A 19,005-nucleotide genomic window follows, 5' to 3' on the forward strand; every position below is an offset into this window, starting at 1 on the left:
TTGAGATCGGTCTATAGTTGCTTAATATGGTCTTATCCAGATTGCTCTTTTTCAGGAGGGGCTTGACAACTGCAGTTTTTAGGGAGTTTGGAAAACTCCCAGAGAGAAGTGAAGCATTTACCACTTCTAGAAGATCTGCTTCTAAACTGTTTAACACACTTTTGAAAAACGATGTGGGAAGTGTGTCAAGAGCGCAGGTTGATGTTTTAAGGTGCTGTACGGTTTCTTCCAAAATTTTGCCATCAATTTCTTTGAAATCAGACATAGTAACTACTTTCTCAGGTGGTTTGATCTGTCTGACCCCAGCGCAACTCAAGGATGTGCTGATCACCTTTCTGATATTATTGATTTTCTGAGAGAAGAAAGAAGCAAACTCACTGCACTTGCTGTCTGAGAGCATTTCACTGGGAATCTGGCTTGGGGGGTTTGTCAGTCTCTCTACAGTAGCAAAAAGAGTGCGTGTGTTGTTTAAATTGCTGTTTATAATATTTGAGAAGAAAGTCTGTCTAGCTTTGCCTAGTTCCATATTGAAAGCATGAAGGCTGTCTTTGTAGATGTTATAATGGACTACAAGTTTTGTCTTCCGCCACATGCGCTCTACTTTTCTGCATTGTCTTTTCATATTTTGCACTGCTGTTGAGTTTCTCCAAGGTGCCTTTTGTCTGCCACTCTTCTTCCTGACTTTAACAGGAGCAATATCATCAATTACACCTTTAACTTTTGAGTTAAAAGAATCAAGGAGAAAATCAACAGAGTCAGCAGATATGCTTGGTGTTAAGGATATAGCCTTCATAAATAGGACACTAGTGTTCTCATTTAAGCATCTCTTCTTGACAGACACAGATCTAGCTTCAATGGCAGGAGAGATCAATATATCAAAGAAAATACAGAAATGATCAGACAGTGCTACATCCTTAATAACAATCGATGAAATGTTTAGACCCTTACTGATAAGTAAATCTAGAGTGTGTCCACGATTGTGTGTGGGTCCATGTACATGCTGAGTCAGATCAAAAGTTTTTAAAACAGTTTTGATTTCTTTTGCCATATTGTTTTCTCCATTATCTATATGGATGTTAAAATCTCCAGCAATGGCAAAACAGTCAAACTCTGAGGTAATTGTTGATAACAGTTCTGTAAAGTCCTCAGCAAAGGCTGGAGAGTATTTTGGAGGCCTGTAAATAATAAAAAGTAAAATGCGTGGAGCACCTTTTAACACAATACCCAGATATTCGAAAGACAAGTAATTCCCAAATGATATTTGCTTACATTGATAGATATCTTTAAAAAGAGCAGCTAGACCCCCACCTCTCTTAACAGCTCTGCAGACACTCATAAAAGTAAAGTTAGGAGGGGCTGCTTCATTGAGGATTGTTGCACTGCAGCTGTGTTCTAGCCAGGTTTCATTTAGAAGCATAAAATCCAGGTTGTTTGTGGTTATTAAGTCGTTGACTAGAAGTGATTTATTTTTAAGTGAGCGAATGTTTAAAAGAGCTAACTTAACAGACTTACTTTTCCCCACAGCAATATTAGTTTGACGTGTAATAGGCACCAGATTAGATGGGTTTGCTGTACGGCTATTGAAGGCCTTAGACTTTCTATCTTGTAATAGAACAGCAATAGAGAAAGATACAGGCACACTGGGTTCCCGCTTGTTTTGTAAACATTTGAGAAGGTTACTGTTATCAAAACGGGGACCCGACACATATCACTGAGAGCTGGTATCAGTTTTTTTTTGTTCACCTCGAGCAGAAGGAGGAGGGTGTGGGCCCTGGCCTTGTGGCAGAGGCCGAAGAGCTCTCACAGGAGGAGGGGGAGGGCGAGCTGGGCCCGCAGGCTTTGGTGGTAGTGGTGCCTGTCTTTTTTTAGTTGGTATCTGGGGGCTTGCAGCAAAAGAGTGGGATAGTCTGGTTCCAGCATGCACCAGTTCTTCCATTTTCTGTGAGAAGCAGAGTAGTGGCGTTGCAGGGGAGAGGGAGAAAGTGTCTGGTGAAAGGGGCTGTTGCCCTGTAATATGCTGTCCTGGCTTCCCTGGCTGTTTTCCAGGAAGTCGTCCTTGGGTGCTGGATCTTCAAGCAGTTCTGATATGGCTGTCTGTGGTGAGCTCTGTGGGCAGGGCTCAGCTGAGATTGTGTCCGTGAGCAGAGGTTGTTGTGGCGGAGTGGTGTTATCATGTCCATTTTACTGCTGAAGTGAAGTCCCGTGGTCATTCATACTGTGTCCAGGTGTGTGTGTGCCGTTCAGATTGAGTGGATTGGCACAAACCGCAGAAGGATGATTTAGGGAGAAGTAGATATTGTCCTTTAACACTCTTGAACCAAGTTTGTTTGGGTGATGGCCGTCCCGATGAAACAGTTGTCGTTGACTCCAGAAAAGATTGAAATTGTCAATGAAGTTCACTGCTTTTATATTGCAGGTTTTTTGCAGCCATGTATTAAGCCCAAGCAACCGTGAAAACCTGTTTGTTCCTCTTGCTGGGAGAGGTCCACTGATGAATGTTTGAACTTTCAGTCTTTTAAGTGTTTCAAAAAGTTCATTGAAATCCTTCTTAAGGAGTTCAGACTGCTCTTTATGAATATCATTCTTCCCCACATGTATGATGAGTCGATTAGCAGTCTTATGTTTCATCAGAATGTTCTGAAGTTCCCTGTTTACATCAGAAGTTGTTGCTTGTGGAAGGCAGCACGTAGTTGTATCCCTGTTGCTAATGTTTCTGATTATGGAGTCCCCCACTATCAGAGTCCTGGGCTCGGCTGCGCTCTGAGCTGAGTGCCGCTGTCTGCTCGACCTTGAGCGCCAGTTAGCACCAGTGTTAGCTACTGGCCCATTCAGTCTGTGTTCGATCACATTCATCACATTTGTGGATTCCTCATTTACATTCATTAGTACTTCAAATCTGTTCTCAAGATGTATAGGCGGTGGTAGGAGGCCAGTGTTTGCAATCCTTGTCAGAGCTGTATCTGGGGTAGAGGATGCTACTGCGGTAATATGTGATGCTCGTGACAATCTGATGTCTCGAGTGCCTTTGGGTTTAGCTCCCTGTTTGTGCCATCGATTAGTAAGTCGATCGGCTTGTTTCTCTACCTGTCGAGGAGTACTAGTTTCATGGGACTCACCGGTATGCTGTGGGTGTCCATGACGAAGCTCTGTTGTGTGCTCCGTCTGGTTTGGTGGTCCCGTAAGTAACTTTGTTTCTAGAACTGCAATCCTTTGTAAAAGTCTGTGGCAGTTAGTGCAGCAAGTAGATTCCAGAAGAGGCATTTTCTCTTATCCTTGTAGGCAGTTGTGTTTTCCTTTCCCGGTATGTAAGCTGGTCGGGTAAAAGAATTCTCAGTTTTTGTAGTAATCCAAACTTTGTCGTATGAGCACTGTGCTGATTTGCTGAAGTTAAAATTAGGTGATAAAAGGAAATAAAATAAAGGAAATCAAATATAGAAAAAATAGGAGATAAAATGTAAGCGATAGAGCAAAACGCGGAGCAGTAAGCAAGAGCGTCCGAACAGTAGCTGAGCAGGAAGTCATCAGGAAGTCATCTGTAACTTCAAATTATGATTTAAAAACAAACTATTTTTTCTATTGGTGGTAGTTTAACTGTTTTGTTCTGGACAATATCATCTCTTATCACCTTTTATTATCATCAGTTTAAATACATCTATTTATTTTTTAGTTCATCAAGAATCCAAAGTGCAGTGGGTTTGAAGTTAACAAAAAATATGTTCATAAAATGTTTATATCAACCCAGTAAATGTTTTCATTGAGGTCTGTTTGACAAAAGAATTCTTCACATGCAAAAAAAAAAGTTATTAAAGGGATACTTCAGGATTTAGCATAAAGCTTTGTATCAGTATTACCGTGCTTTCCACCCTCATGTCCCCCTGAGAGGAGAGATTTATGTATTTTTTGTCTGGAAAAAATCCTCCAATGACGGAAAAATCGTCATTTTGTGTCATCTAGGGCCAGTTGTTCAAAGGTAAGCTGATCGGATTTTGGTTATCGGATTGGATCAAATCTTGAAAATGGGTTGTTCAAAAGGGAAAGAAGGAATCTGAAATCAGATTAGATCACGGAATCCAATCCTAGTTTTAATCTGGATCAAACCTTCAGTTTGTGTTGTTCAAAACTTGTCAGTAGGATTTGGATAACTTTGATCCAAAAAAACAGGATCATCCTGATCCCAAAAGGATTTCAAGGTGGATTCCAGGAAGAAAATGTAGTAAAACTTTAAAATTGGTCAAATAATACATTTGTATTATTTAGTGTATATACTTTTATTTATATTTTGCACTTGACTTGTGTAACCGTTTTAACAGTGATAAAGTAGATATAGGCTACCAATTAAGCTATTCAGTATAGTATAGTAAAGTAAAAATAAAATACAAATGGCCCCATGAAATAATCACCCAAACAGATTTCAATAACAAACAAAAATAATATATTCCAATTTTCTGTCATTCATCTCCGTATATTAATTTCAAAGAAACAATCATCAGAGATGAAGAACCCTGAACATTCTTTATTTTGTTAACTATTGGACATTTAGCCTTTTTTTTTTTTTTTTTGATGTTTTCAAAATATCCACAATGTATTTGTTAATGTATATATGTGTGTTTTATTTGTTGTGGCTCAGATGAGGGGTCATAAAAGAAATTATGAATGGAAGTGGATGTTCATGTTATTTTTGTGTTTTGTCTCAAAATAAGAAACACTCACAGTGACCCCATGTTGGCTCTTTTACCTGTTCTTCACATCGCTGGTAACCCACATTGTGATATGTTGTCCCATTTAGAGCACTGGTAATCTTGAAAACTGTGTATCTGGATCAGGGTGATCCAGTCCAATGTTGCTTTGAAAAACCGGCATAAAAGTAAGACGGATTACCTGATCCTGAACAAGAAAAAATGGGATTTCCAAATCCGGATAATTTTGATCCAGATTAAATGTTTTGAACAACTGGCCCACAGTGCTTGATGCTGTTTTAGCTGCTAGTTTTTCAAAAACACACAAGATGGAGCCATTTCCCACTTAAATCAACATCATACAACTGATGACCAAAGTAGACACGTGTAGAAATAAATATCAGACAAAAATACTGTTGAAGTTGAATTATTAATGTCACGGCCAGCTCGCTCTCGACCGTAACGTAAAATAGGAGTACTTGTTCAGATTGATTGACTTGCAAGTTTCTTTATTCAAGTGTCAAAATGATACAATACAAAAATAATATAACAATGTCTAGGGTTTAAATATAATAATCCAAATGGTGAGGAAATGTTGATAAAGCAAAGGTTCAAGCAAATGACTTCTCCTGGGGACTGCCGATCCCCAGAGGAAAAGTGAAATGGATTAAATCAGTCCCATCTTTTATCCTCTCCACAATCAGATGAGATTACTCAGCAGGGATGTACAATCGACCACACCCTCCCAAGTCATCCCGCCACCAGCAGGCGTAACATTAGTCACTAGGTGTGTTCGACATCGGCTGCGGCTGGATGCAACCGATCGGCGAGAGTAGCCGCGTGCAGGCGGGGAGGAGCTGCAAACGGAGACGTGAAGTCGGACACTTTCTGGTTCCCGTAGTGGCCGCTCACGTGGTGTTCGCATACTTTACCACAGCTGAAGTGAAATAAATGCAGTACTGCCAATTTGTGCCAAATAATACACAGATGTTTCAGAGACATTTTAATTCAATTCTTTACTGCTTCATACAGCGTCTGTTTGAACAAGAATAAAGTTCATCATACTATCAATGAAGTGGAGTCTACGTTTTTTAAGCAGTTTTAATTTGATAAACATGACACAATATAACATGACAACGACATGAAAAGAGTGTTCACTGTTATAATAAACTGATTTGAGAGCTTTAGAGGAACTAAAGGTTTTCGAATAAACACGAAACACACGTGATCGTTGTCATGCGGTGAATCCGGCCAATCGTGGAACAGCTGTGTCGTCATCAGAGCTCCTGCAGCCCAGTGCAGCCGCTCTTGAGAAGCTGCACTGGCTGAGTTCTCCGGCTACTCTCGAATTGCTCTCGCGGTACTTTGATGGCATACGTCACAGTCACGTGGCGTCGGCGCTGTATCAAGTCGGACAAAATTTCTAACCGGCATGCACTGCTTTAAGTCAGCCGCCGATCGGTCTGCGCAGAGCTGCATGAAGTCGAACAAGCCTACTTTTAACAATAGGCTTGTTCGACTTGAACCGGCGCTGCACAGACCGATCGGTGAATGACATCAAAGTACCGCGAGAGCGAATGGAGAGTAGACGGCTCCTTATGCTTTTGAATTGCTCTCGCGGTACTTTGATGTCATTCACCGATCGGTCTGTGCAGCGCCGGTTCAAGTCGAACAAGCCTAATGACTGTCTGTCTTTAGCTCTTCCAGGTCCAGGTCCGACTCCATTCCGGCAAGGAATATATGCAGCTGTTGCTGTTTTGCTGACTGTTGTTGCAGCTGCTTCTGTGATTTACTGTTGCAAGCGCAGAGCAAGAAGGAACAGTGAGTGTAACATACAAATGATTTAATAAGATTGAAATATGAGATCTTTAAAAGATATTTTTTTACTGTAACCAAAGTAAAGTGTTTAATAGAGTTTGTTGTTTTCCTCCAGAAGCGAACAGGACGAAGTGCGATAATCAGGTGAGAAACTACATCAACTGAATCTGTCTGACTGCAAAACAGATTCACATCTGTGCGCTGAATAAATGTTTGTGATTTACATTTTATATTATTATATAATTTAAATAATTTATTTACATAATATTTCAAGCATTTAAATGTGCAGGTTCTTTATGAAAGATGAATTATTGTTTTAAATGTGAAGAGAAACATCCTACATTTTAAGATATTTAGTCATTTTTTGCAATTCCAAGCCTTTGTGTAACTCAAACATCAATCCGGTTTGGATTGATCAATCATCTGTGTTTTTTTATAAACAGGCAAGTGGAGCTGAAGACTCGTCCCCTGATCAGAGAGACGCTTTTCTGATGAAGAATCTCAGTGACTCGAACCTTAATCAGACTGAGGCTGAGGCGGCCAATGAGACGCTCACATAACACTATTGTTTTGATACTTTCATTAAAAGAGAACTTGAAGAGAAGAAACTAACATCGCTCACAGAGAAAGAGTGTCACAATACCAAGATTTCTTTAGTTGGCACCAATACTAGAGACATTTCACCTTGACACCAATTTTAACTAATTCAAAATAGTTTGTTTATTAGTTATTTAAATAATAGCCTAAATATATTCTAAAATATGCAAACATTGCTTCAGAAAAGACAAACGGTTAATTAGTAAGAAACAAAGGAGAACATTAGCTCCAATAGTACAAAGAGCGCTTGAGGATTTTCATGGTATTTAAATGTTTATTAAAGCTGCTAAATTGATTTGGACAGAAACGGTCAGGGCGTGATTTCATCTGTAAAGACCCCCTGAAATCATAATTGAGGTTTTTAGCTTTTTTAGCTTTCAGTATGAATATGTTAGCCTTAAAGAGGCTACATGCAACTTTTCCCCCAAAATAAACGTAACAATAGCCTTTTTATTTGACCATTTATGACTCAAACATCTCCTGATGAGCATACTGACACCTTGTCAGCTCACAGTGGGTGCACCTATAAGCCTGTATCCTATTTTTCCTATTTTCTGTCGGGTCAGATTTTTCACGCGTTCATGTTAAACGTTTCAGATCACTCTGCCACCACCGCTAGTCAGCAATTAGCCTACACTCGCAAGCAGTGCAATGGATTGACTGTTCTTACCTCTGTAAACATAATGTTGACTTCTTTGCAGCGGATGACTTGTGAAGAGAGCGAGCAGAAAGGAAAAGCAGTTCCGTTTTTTGGCCACAGGTGTCAGTCGCGAGTTTAAATTTCAGAAAATTGCATGTAGCCTCTTTAAGGTTATGAATAAGTTAATGCGCTCCGGAAGAATGGCAAAATTTGCATTTAGGAGATATAAGCTTTCAAAACTTACAGTCTCTCACTTCCGCTAAAATGAATCACGGATTTTAAGACATCACCGCGGACTTCAGCTTCTCATCACATCTTCTGTCCAATCAAACGCTCTCTAGAATCTAAAGCTCCGCCCCCTATGCTATAAACACCATCTGGCCAAAGCCACCGTTGACACATCAGGGAGCAGTCTGTGTTGGAGATGTGTGTTCGCTTACTCAAACGCTCGAGTTTTATTCTGTTTTCCAACTGAATGTTGATTAAGAATGAAATGGCTGGAGTTTATTCACACCTCTACTACTGAATCCAATACTGTCAATGAGCACCGTCCTTCAGATGAGACGTAAAAAACCGAGGTCCTGACTCTCTGTGGTCATTAAAAATCCCAGGATGTCTTTCGAAAGAGTAGGGGTGTAACCCCGGCATCCTGGCCAAATTTGCCCAGTGGCCTCTGTCCATCATGGCCGCCTAATCATCCCCATATACTGATTGGCTTCATCACTGTCTCCTCTCCACCAGTAAGCTGGTGTGTGGTGGGCGTTCTGGCGCAATATGGCTGCCGTCGCATCATCCAAGTGGAGCTGCACATTGGTGGTGGTTGAGGAGATTCCCCCCTTCTATGTAAAGCGCTTTGAGTGCTGAGAAAAGCGCTATATAAATGTAATGAATTATTATTATTATTATTATTATTATTGGCTATTTGAAAAGGGGGAGGCCCTATGACATTCAATATGTCCTGTCTTAGCTTCCTGTTTGAGTGGAAATTACATTAAATTAAATTACAATGCACTGAAAGACACTGAGAAAATATGAGAAAAGTATTAGGCAACAAAATGCCTAATATGAGTTTATGTAATGTATTTTTTATCTATCTTCCATAAGTGTAACTGACTGTTGCATGAGCCTTCTACTGGTATTAAGCATGTTTCACAGATATGTGTACTGGTAAAACAATATGCATTTTGTATCATAAAGCACGTTTTTGCCATCGTTAAATGTGCAAAAAGTTGATTGCTTTTATTTGTAATTTGTTTTAACAAATGTCTTGAAACATGTAACCTTTTATGAAGCATTTGAGATGGCATGCAAATCTTTTTTTTTACTGTCAAGTGTAGTTTTTTACTGGGGCGTTAACGTTAATTATTCATTATTCATATCATCTCTTCATTATAAATGTTTTCTCCATTTCATGTCTCTTTTAGTTCTATTCTTCAAGAAGGTTTTGCTGTGCTGTGATTGTCCACTGTTGATATGTAATTATTTGTGTCATTTATGTATTTATGCCGGCAGGATTTAGAAGTGTTCATCATCGTGTCTGTAGATATAAATGTTTTCAGAAAACTCATTTCAGTGTCATAGCTGAAGTATAATATGCCAAACTCCTCACAAAAGCCTGAACCACGACCTTAGTAGAATATAGACCTTTCTCTCTCATTTTATTTTATTTATTTAATTATTTATTTATTTATTTTTTACTTTGAAGCACACATAAACTATATTATTTTCTGGATAATAGTAAAGAAATCGAAATATATGTGTATGTTCATGTGATAAGTGCAATTAAAACAGACCTGATTCACTTATAACGGCTGAAGTATTTTATTATAATCTTTTGGATTGTTAAAAACCTAATTTTATGATGCTATTATGCAAAATTTAGGCAGTACGTTTGTAAAAATAATGATTTAGCTGTAAACTTCAGAAAATCTTGCATTAGATCAAAATAAAAAATTTAATAAACATTTTTTAATTAGCAGTATCTTTTAGACAAAGAAGAATGAGCTTAATTGTAATTTAATAACATGTACAACTTACGGTTTACAAGGTTAAAGCTGCAGTCCGTAACTTTTTTGTGTTCAAAATGTATATAATGAGCGAGTAGTACATCATGAATGCATTTTCCAAACTGTGTTTTTGAGACTGTCTTTTAAGAAGAAAATACTCAGGAATGGTGTTGACCTATGAAATTTGCACATGCTTTGTCTTAAATCATATTAAAAACACAGACATATAATCAACATTAAAAGCTTGATTTCTATCACAGGAGACTTTAACTCTTTCCCCGCCATTGACGCCCAGACTGGCTCCACCGTCTCTCATAGACAGACATGATAGAAAACGTGTTCGTATTTGGTGAAGGAATGAGCATGTCATTTAAAAAAATTGTTTTTAACTTTATTAACTATCAAATCAAGATCTCTGTTTCGTGAGCAAATCTTTTGAACAGATTCTTTTAAATCAACTGGTTCACAATAAATAACATTCATTTGTGAATTCGACTGATCTAGAAGATTAAACGTGCAGTATCTAACAGCAACTCAGTGATTTATGATATTAGAAGCTTAATTCCTTCCGATGGATTTGGTAATATTTGAGTCATTACTAGTGGGTTACCATGATCTTCACTTTAGAATTAATTATATATTATGCATTATTCATGTTAATTATGAACCTGTATATAGTAGTTCTTAGTAGTCCCTTGGGAGGAATGGAAAAAAAAAATAGTTATTGATTAGATAATAGTGAACTACCTCCTTCAACTGAGCGATATTACTTACTAATTCATTAATTATTAATAGAAAAATTAATTATGAATACATTTGTTATAAGTAGTGTGTTACTCATTTGTTCCGGTGTATTTATTCATTAATGACGGAACAGTCTTATAAAGTGTTACTGTTGATTTCACTGTTAGCTGAAGTCAGACTGTGATGTTCATAAATAGCAGGAGAGGAAGAATCCCTTCAAACTATATTCATAAATGATCACTCTGTCTTTGTCCAGCCAACAGATTAAACCGTTTCATTCTGACTGAGAAGAAGAGGAACCATTACACTATATTTTACCATGAAGAAAATGTATACAATATTCCAATATCCAACATTATCAGTATTAGATGACAAAATTCACTTTCACTTTCACTTTCACTTTCACTTTCAAAAATAAATTGTTTTCTATGAACAAGAACATTTAAAGTCTTAATAAGAACAGAAGGACATTTAAATGTAACTATAAAGTTTCTGTGTGTGTGTGTGAGAGAGAAAGAGAGAGAGAGAGAGAGAGAGAGTGTGTGTGTGTGTGTGTGTGTGTGTGTGTGTGTGTGTGTGTGTGTGTGTGTGTGTGTGTGTGTGTGTGTGTGTGTGTGTGTGTGTGTGTGTAAACTAGGAGGGTCAAACTCTGTCGAGGAAGGATTCACACATCAAATGAACAGCTTGATTGTTTTTGGCGGATGATTTTATTAGATCATCTGAAGAAAATGTTTCAAACGCTTGTTTTGTTCAGTTTGTGTTGGCGGCGTCTGACTGGTAAGTGTCTGGAACAAGCTAAGATGATTTACAGTTTTTCACAGGTAAATCAAGTCAGTATTATTATTGTGAGATCTACTATCTCATAATGAATTTGCATTTCTCTTCACATTTTGTATCCGTTCATATTAAATATTATAAAACTGACGCCAGGCTCTGTAAACCAACAGAAGACTCAATCAGTTCTTGTTCGTGTTCTTCAGGTGTGTTTGCTGTTGAAACAAATGAAACACAGTCAGTGTCAGTGATGGAGGGAGAATCTGTGCTTCTACACACTGATGTTACTGAAATACACACACATGACGACATACTGTGGAAGTTTGGAGCAGAAAAGTCTCTGATAGCTAAAATAAACCGAGATTCTGGAATATTCTCCACATATGATGATGTTCCTGATGGGAGATTCAGAGACAGACTGAAGCTGGATCATCACACTGGATCTCTGACCATCACAAACATCAGAACTGAACATGCTGGACTCTATGAAGTAAAGATAATCGCATCTGAACTGTCATCAAAAACATTCAATGTTTCTGTCTATGGTGAGTAGAGATAATTTTATGTTCTTCACATTTATTGGCAGTAGTGGCTCTATCCATAAATTAAGGTGAGAGAGATTCTGTAACGTAGCGCTAGTTTATGATTGGCCGCTAGTTTTAAATAATCGCTGAACATGCAGACACACTTTAGTATATGTCTAGTGTATTTGCGTAATTCAGCCTGAGGGAGGCGCTCTAGTGCTGATTGACAGGTTCTAAATACATAGAATAGAATGTTCAGAATTACCTTGATTTATACGGGCCGTTGAATGCTTGAATCTGATTGGTTGATGAACATTCCAATGTGTGCAATTATTTTCAGGAAAAGCGCTCGGCTAAAGTAGTTCCAGGCAGATTTTGACCGCATTACGGTTCCATATCACTTCACCAAATGATTTTAGTTCTTTCAAAGGTCCTTACAGCTTACAACAACAAAAGAACCAAAACACACAGCGGCACTGAACAAGCAAATAAATATAGTAAACAATAGGTTGGTTTCACGTGACGTCACGCTGCTGCATCGCGAGAGCGCGAAATTCAGATGGAGGGCAGGAAGTGAAATAGCTGAGGAGCTGCAATCGTTCTAATCGAGAAAAGGGGAAGGTAAATATCAGCAGCAGGATTGCACTGTCTGTGTGCTCTCGTGCATCAATCGGAGTGTCTGGTAACGTTAGATGTAAACAGTGAGAGATCTTGTGGCAGGTGCGACGCTATAGCCTATGAGGCGGGAGCCACGAGACGCTCCATTACGGGCAAAACAAGCGAATACAATATGTTTACTAAATCCTTGTCTCTATTTCTTGAACCTGGTTCTAAATTCGTACAATAAGGACTCTCCGCAACGGTTTCCTCCATAGACGTATTCTCCATGTTTACTTCCTGCCCTCCATCTGAATTCGCCCCACCTTCGCGCGTCATCATAATCACGTGACTGAAACCCAGCTATAGGACAAAAACGGTTACGCATAATTTTACTATGTCCGGAAAGCACATACTTTCTTTCTCTCGCTCTCTCTCTCTCCCTCTCAGACGTACACACACATACAGTACAGACACACACTCGCACAGAAACATGTTGTCAGCGCTGCTTTGACGATTTTATCAGTAAAATAGTTTAACAATTTAGGCCTACATGAAATTACTAGTGAGGGAATAACGGTGCTGTTTTTGAAGCCGATAAACTTACAGTAGAGACGCTGCTGCCGAACACTGTTGACAGACACACAGACTCAGGTAATTCACACACGCTTAATCTCTCTCTCTCTCTCTCTCTCTCTCTCTCTCTCTCTCTCTCTCTCTAATAACTGCATTAATAACTGCATTATTCTGCTTTCACTGGCTCAAGCCTCCATTACTAGCTCTAAAATGACTGATCAGAATTATGAATCAGCAACAGAGGCTTGGGATTAGACGCGTAAGAAATTAGTCCTACACACAAGAGTGTTTTAAGGACAGCACGTGCAACACAGCAGAACCCTGACAACATTCACATTAAACTAAAGGATTTATATGTTCACTCATTTGGAACGATACTCCACACATCCCTCTGCCAACGGGTGTGTTTACAGTCTGACTTACTAGTTGCTGAACTGATGCTTTAGGTCTGTCCAAATACACACACTTGCTGTCTTGGCCAATTGACACTGGTTGTACAGCAAAGCGCAGTACACTTAACACACACTAAATCCACACTCTCTAAGGCCCTGTCACAAATATCACACTACATGTGTTCTTGTGGACTTACAGTGGTCACCTGGTGCGCATGTCCATTAAGTCCACAAGACCGTAGAGTGTCCCATTTGTCAGTTTAGTTTTCAGAAGGGTGCTCGCGAGCCGATATACACCCTCGATGCACACGTTTGTCGAGCCGCACAGAAGTGAGCTCCACAGCAGACTTCTACCCGACAGTCAAAGCGGCGTTACGTCATGAAATGTGGAATCGGAGGAAGACCGTGAGTGTTTAGGGTGCCATTTGGGACAGGGCCTAATTCTGCTTCATGGTCTTTGAGGCTATACGTAGCCTTTCAAAGTAGTATCTCCATTTGATAGCGTGTACAAACAACACAGGGAGTCGACACATGCGCTCTAGAAAGTTTCATCTTTGCCCAGTGTCTGTGCTATTTTTCTCCAGAAGTTACTTATGACTGATAAAAATGTCTTTGTATTCTTTTAAACTAAAGTTGCATCTCTCACCTGGTATGCGCCTATTTCACGTCATATCAAGGAAAACTTTCCAGTGCAAATTAAATAAATTATTGTTGCATATAATTTGAAGGGGTGTGAAGTAATGCATTACAAATACTCACGTTACTGTAGTTCAGTAGATTATATAAAATCATTTTTAATGTGAACTTTTACTTGAGTACATTTTAAGTGATGTATCTGTACTTTTACTGCGCTAATTTCCCACCATTTGTGATCGTAACATGCTTGTTTTAATTTCATTTTTATCCATCAACTTTAATGGATTTAATTTTTTTATTTAAAAATACATACTCTGTATTATTACAATTTTGTTTTCCAGACAAAGTCAGCTTGTTAAAAAACAACAATCCTATTGTATCATTGCTTTTTCTCTCTCAGAAGTCCATGTTCATTGCTGTGGTCCTGCTGAAGCTGTGATCCGATTGGTCCTCTCTGCTCTGGTGGGCGTGGCTACTGTCGCTGTTCTGCTTTATGACATCAGATCCAGAAGATCAAGAAACTGATATATCATAAGTATTGTGACATATTTTATAAAAAATATATTTGTGATTTTATATGGAAAATTAAATCACTGTTTGATGAAAGAAATATATTGAGTCACAAGTATACAATGTACTTTTTATATGTTATTCAAATATCATATGCTTTAAATTTTACTTTGTTTAATCGTATTATTCTTATTATATACTCTTGTTTATGGTTTATATATTTTATATAAGTTGTATTTAGATGTCTGATCTGAGTAGTGTCAGAGTAAATATTGTGGTGTAATCTGTGGTGTGTGATGACCTCTAGCGGTGAGTTTGAGGAACTGTAGATTCATCATTAAACACTGATGCTGTTTGACCATCATCTATAGACCCAAAAAGAGTCTATTAAAGTGACAGAGAAATAATAAAATATGTCAAACATCTCAGATCAAACTAGAGACCAACAGTGATATATCATGAACACATTATTTAGATTTTTAGAATAGCTGATCAGAGAGGTAAAATTACTTTAAAAATTAATTCAGAAATATAAAATGATTAGATAATATTGTATTATTGTAAATATAAATAAACAGAAATCAAAATCAAAACTCTGATACCTGAAACTTGCAGATAATTTCAGCACTAAAAGTTTTACAAGTTCTCAGATCATCCAGAAAAGTTGAAGTTGACACAATGTGAATATTTAATGTGTGTTTCTAGATTGTTCCAGAAGTGACTGTTAAAGTCTCTCATATTTACAGTCTTAAATCACACACTGTGTCAAATATGAAACAGTAATAATGTGAAGAAAAGCTTCAGGGTTTGAACGTTTCGAAGAATTTAAGACATAAATATTATATTATACTTTTTACATTATAATCACAGCGAATATATATAAAGCTCTATACAAAAATGATTTATAAATATTAAATATTTGATGTTTTGCACGTCATGTGACCATCAGAGAACCATGATCATGTGATTGTGTCGTTTAATTATTCAAAAATTAACTTAGCAAAACCTTTAAGTGTGTGTGTTCAGTGTGAGTGTTGAAGGTGTTTACTGAAATATAATAATAATAAACTCAGTTAGTTGCCAAGGCAACATTTCTTTTAGGTTATGTTGAAGTACTAAAACTGTATGCATGTATAAATAAAACAAATAAAACTAGGCATATATTTAAAAGTATATATAAAAATGACAAAATCAAAATTAATAAAACTTTAACTCAATTAAAATGAACAGAAAAAATAAATATAATAAAAAAAATGAGAAACAACTATAAGAATATAAATATAAGAGTATATTAATGATATAAAACAAGACTAGCACAATCTTTTCACTGAAAATATAAATTGCTTAAATAATGATCATTTATAACAATGAAACAGTTTATTTAACATGTTGCATTTATTCACATTCTGTTATTAAAAGCTTACAGTACAAACATGTGAGAAACATAAAGAGCAAAAGTGACATTTCAGATTGTGAGTTGTAATGAACTAAATAAAGCAGCTCTGCCTGAATAACAACACAAACATTTATGTTTTTTTATACACTTTGCACATTGTATTATGCAAATACAGTACATTGATAACAAGTCAAGTAAAAACTGACAGTACAAGATGTGTAGTGCAAATCTTCTTCACATTTGTGCATTTAATACATTTGTAAATGAAATAATGATGTTGACTGTGCCGAGAGCTCATGTCGGTTTGTCTTAAAGGTTTAAGTTGTCATTGAGTGTTAAATGTTGATTTGAGTGTTTCCATCTTCCTAAATATCATAAAGCATTTGTTCTATGAATGTATCAAGATAATAAGTAGGTTATTGTTGAACTGAATAATAATGAAGTAACTACAGTGAATAAGCGCCGCCGAGTGTTTCCATTATAATGAGTCTCTATCAGAATCTTCACTTCAGAAACACTGAACTCCTTCTCAACCTTCAACAAACACCTAATCCATCGTCTGAAACAAGGCACTTATTATAATAAGCATGATAAATGATAAATGTTAATCTATTCCAGTTTTATAAGCTGAAACTATCAGATAATGTTCATCTAAATTATATGTGCTTCCAGTAACAGGTGGTTAATATTCCCATAACATGTAAATAGTGTTTTATGATGAATATGTAAAGTATTTCAGGTTAAAGCTGAACAGCTGAAGTGTGTTTTTGCTGATTCTCCTCAATGGGAATAATGTTGCAGATTCACAATGATCCTGTTGGGATTCTCTCGGATCACGTGATCTTTCTCCGTCTGGAAACAATAAATTGCAGATTGTTAAAGAGAGAGAAATGAACAGCAGTAACTGTCACAGAAACTCATGAAATCAGCAAATTTTCCATCAACCAGTGAATAATATTCAGTCTGGAATGTTTATTTCACATCGGGATCATTTTGATGGAAACGCCATTCATTAATGTGAAAGTTTACAGCAGAAGAGCAGAAATGCTTTAATACATTATATTCAAATATTGAAGTATTTGAGAGCGTATGGAGATCGACTCGATTACGGCAATTATTTCATGGAAGTGGGCGGAGCTAAAGAGATATTTTGGCATGTTTGGCTTGTTTCGACTCCCTGATTGGTGGAATATGTTCTGCACAGCATCATGGGTAATGTAGTTTTACCATAACAAATTCCGCTGTTAAACATGTAACATTGTAAATAATAATATAAAGATTTTGTGGCTCAGATAAGGTCCAGTAGTTTTATGTCTTTGCTCTTGGCTGACAGGTGGCATTGCTATGGCCTACTTGTGGCCCAGATCTGGCAAACAGGAGCGGTCCACCCGAGTGCCATCATTCCACACCGCATGTGACTCAGATCTTCTTTCCACATGTGCCAGATCTGGGCCGGCACAAAGTTGCTCAATGGTGTTTTAAGCCCCCAATGGCTCCTTAGAGGCAGCTAACCCTACCCTCAACCTTAAACCTACCCATCCCCTCGCTGCCTGGAAGGCGCCGTTGGGGGCTTAAAACACCAAACACCCACAAAGTTGCTATAATTCTAAAGAGCAAATGAGACTCACCGTGCAGTGACACAAACACAGAAGCTCCTGATGATCCTGAATCTGCAGCTGCTCATCTGGAGTTTATATTCTCCAGAGTCTGTGTTTCTGGTGTTTGTGATGCTCAGAGATCCAGTCTGATGATCCAGCTTCAGTCTGCCTCTGAATCTCTCAGTATCTCCATTACACTGAACATCTGTACAGATCTGACTCTGATTTCCAGTGATTTCAGCGATGAGAATGTCTCTAAAATACCATTTCATCAAATCATCTGGTTTTCTTACACCAGGATCTAAAGTAACAGATTCTCCCTCTTTCACTGACTTTCTCCTCATTTCATCTCGTTCAGCAGCAGAAACACCTGAAACACAAACCAACAGATGCTGGAGGAGCTTTAGAGGAGAAAACTCCACAAGTGTGAAAATAGTTGTGCGTATTCAATTCCTGGATCTTGACGAATTCAGTAGAAACAAAATTAACTGCAAAATTGCTAAATATCAAGTTAATCGTGGATGTTTTTATTCGTATAGATTTACTGTTTATATTTCACCTCTGCTGGAGTTTTTCTTTTAACAGACCCGCACATATATTACACACGTACATGTTTAGTAGAATGCATTACTACATTGAAATATACATTTCTACATTATAATATTCCAAAATAAGCACATACATGTAAAGTATTTATAATGATTTGCAAACACTTCTGATCATTATATGAGATAAACTGACAAACTACAAGATTTTTACACATTTACAATTTCTTTGCACTTTATTGTGAACTAAAACCAATGAGTATGAAATAATAAATGCATGTAATCAGATGGAAAGAACAGAACAAAACTAACTAATGGATCATCAGTGGAAAAACTAAACAGTTGAAAGTGATTCAGTTCAGTTCAATGATGCAGATCAAGAGAAAAACCTCTGAATGTCACTGATATAATAAACATGATGATATAAACATAATCTGCTTTCAAACATAATGACTCACCATGAACAGAAACACTGAAGATCTTTTCACTGTCGCTGCCGTTGATGATCACTAGTGTATAATTTCCAGAGTGTCTGGTTCTGATGTTCATGATGGTCAGAGATCCAGTCTGATGATCCAGCTTCAGTCTGCCTCTGAATCTCTCAGTATTATTAACATTTTTATCTTTATTACACTGAACATCTGTACAGATAACACTGAGATTTCCAGTGATTACAGCGATGAGAGTGTTATTAATATTATTGTTATTTTTAAAATACCATTTAATCTTCTCTTGTTGGTTTGTTTTAACACCAGTGCATATAGTGACTGAATCTTCCTCCATCACTGACACTCTGTCTGTATCAACACCACACACACCTGAAGAAGAAATCAACAGAAAATGATGTAATGTCTATGACAGACATACAAAATAATAAAAGAGGAAGTGCTATAAAAATCTTTCAATAGATCAATAGAATGCGCTTCAGAAAGAAAATGAAATATACATTACCAAAAATGACAGAATTTTACAACAT

Source organism: Rutilus rutilus (genome assembly GCF_951802725.1).
Source record: "Rutilus rutilus genome assembly, chromosome: 8".
Classification (NCBI taxonomy): Eukaryota; Metazoa; Chordata; class Actinopteri; order Cypriniformes; family Leuciscidae; genus Rutilus; species Rutilus rutilus.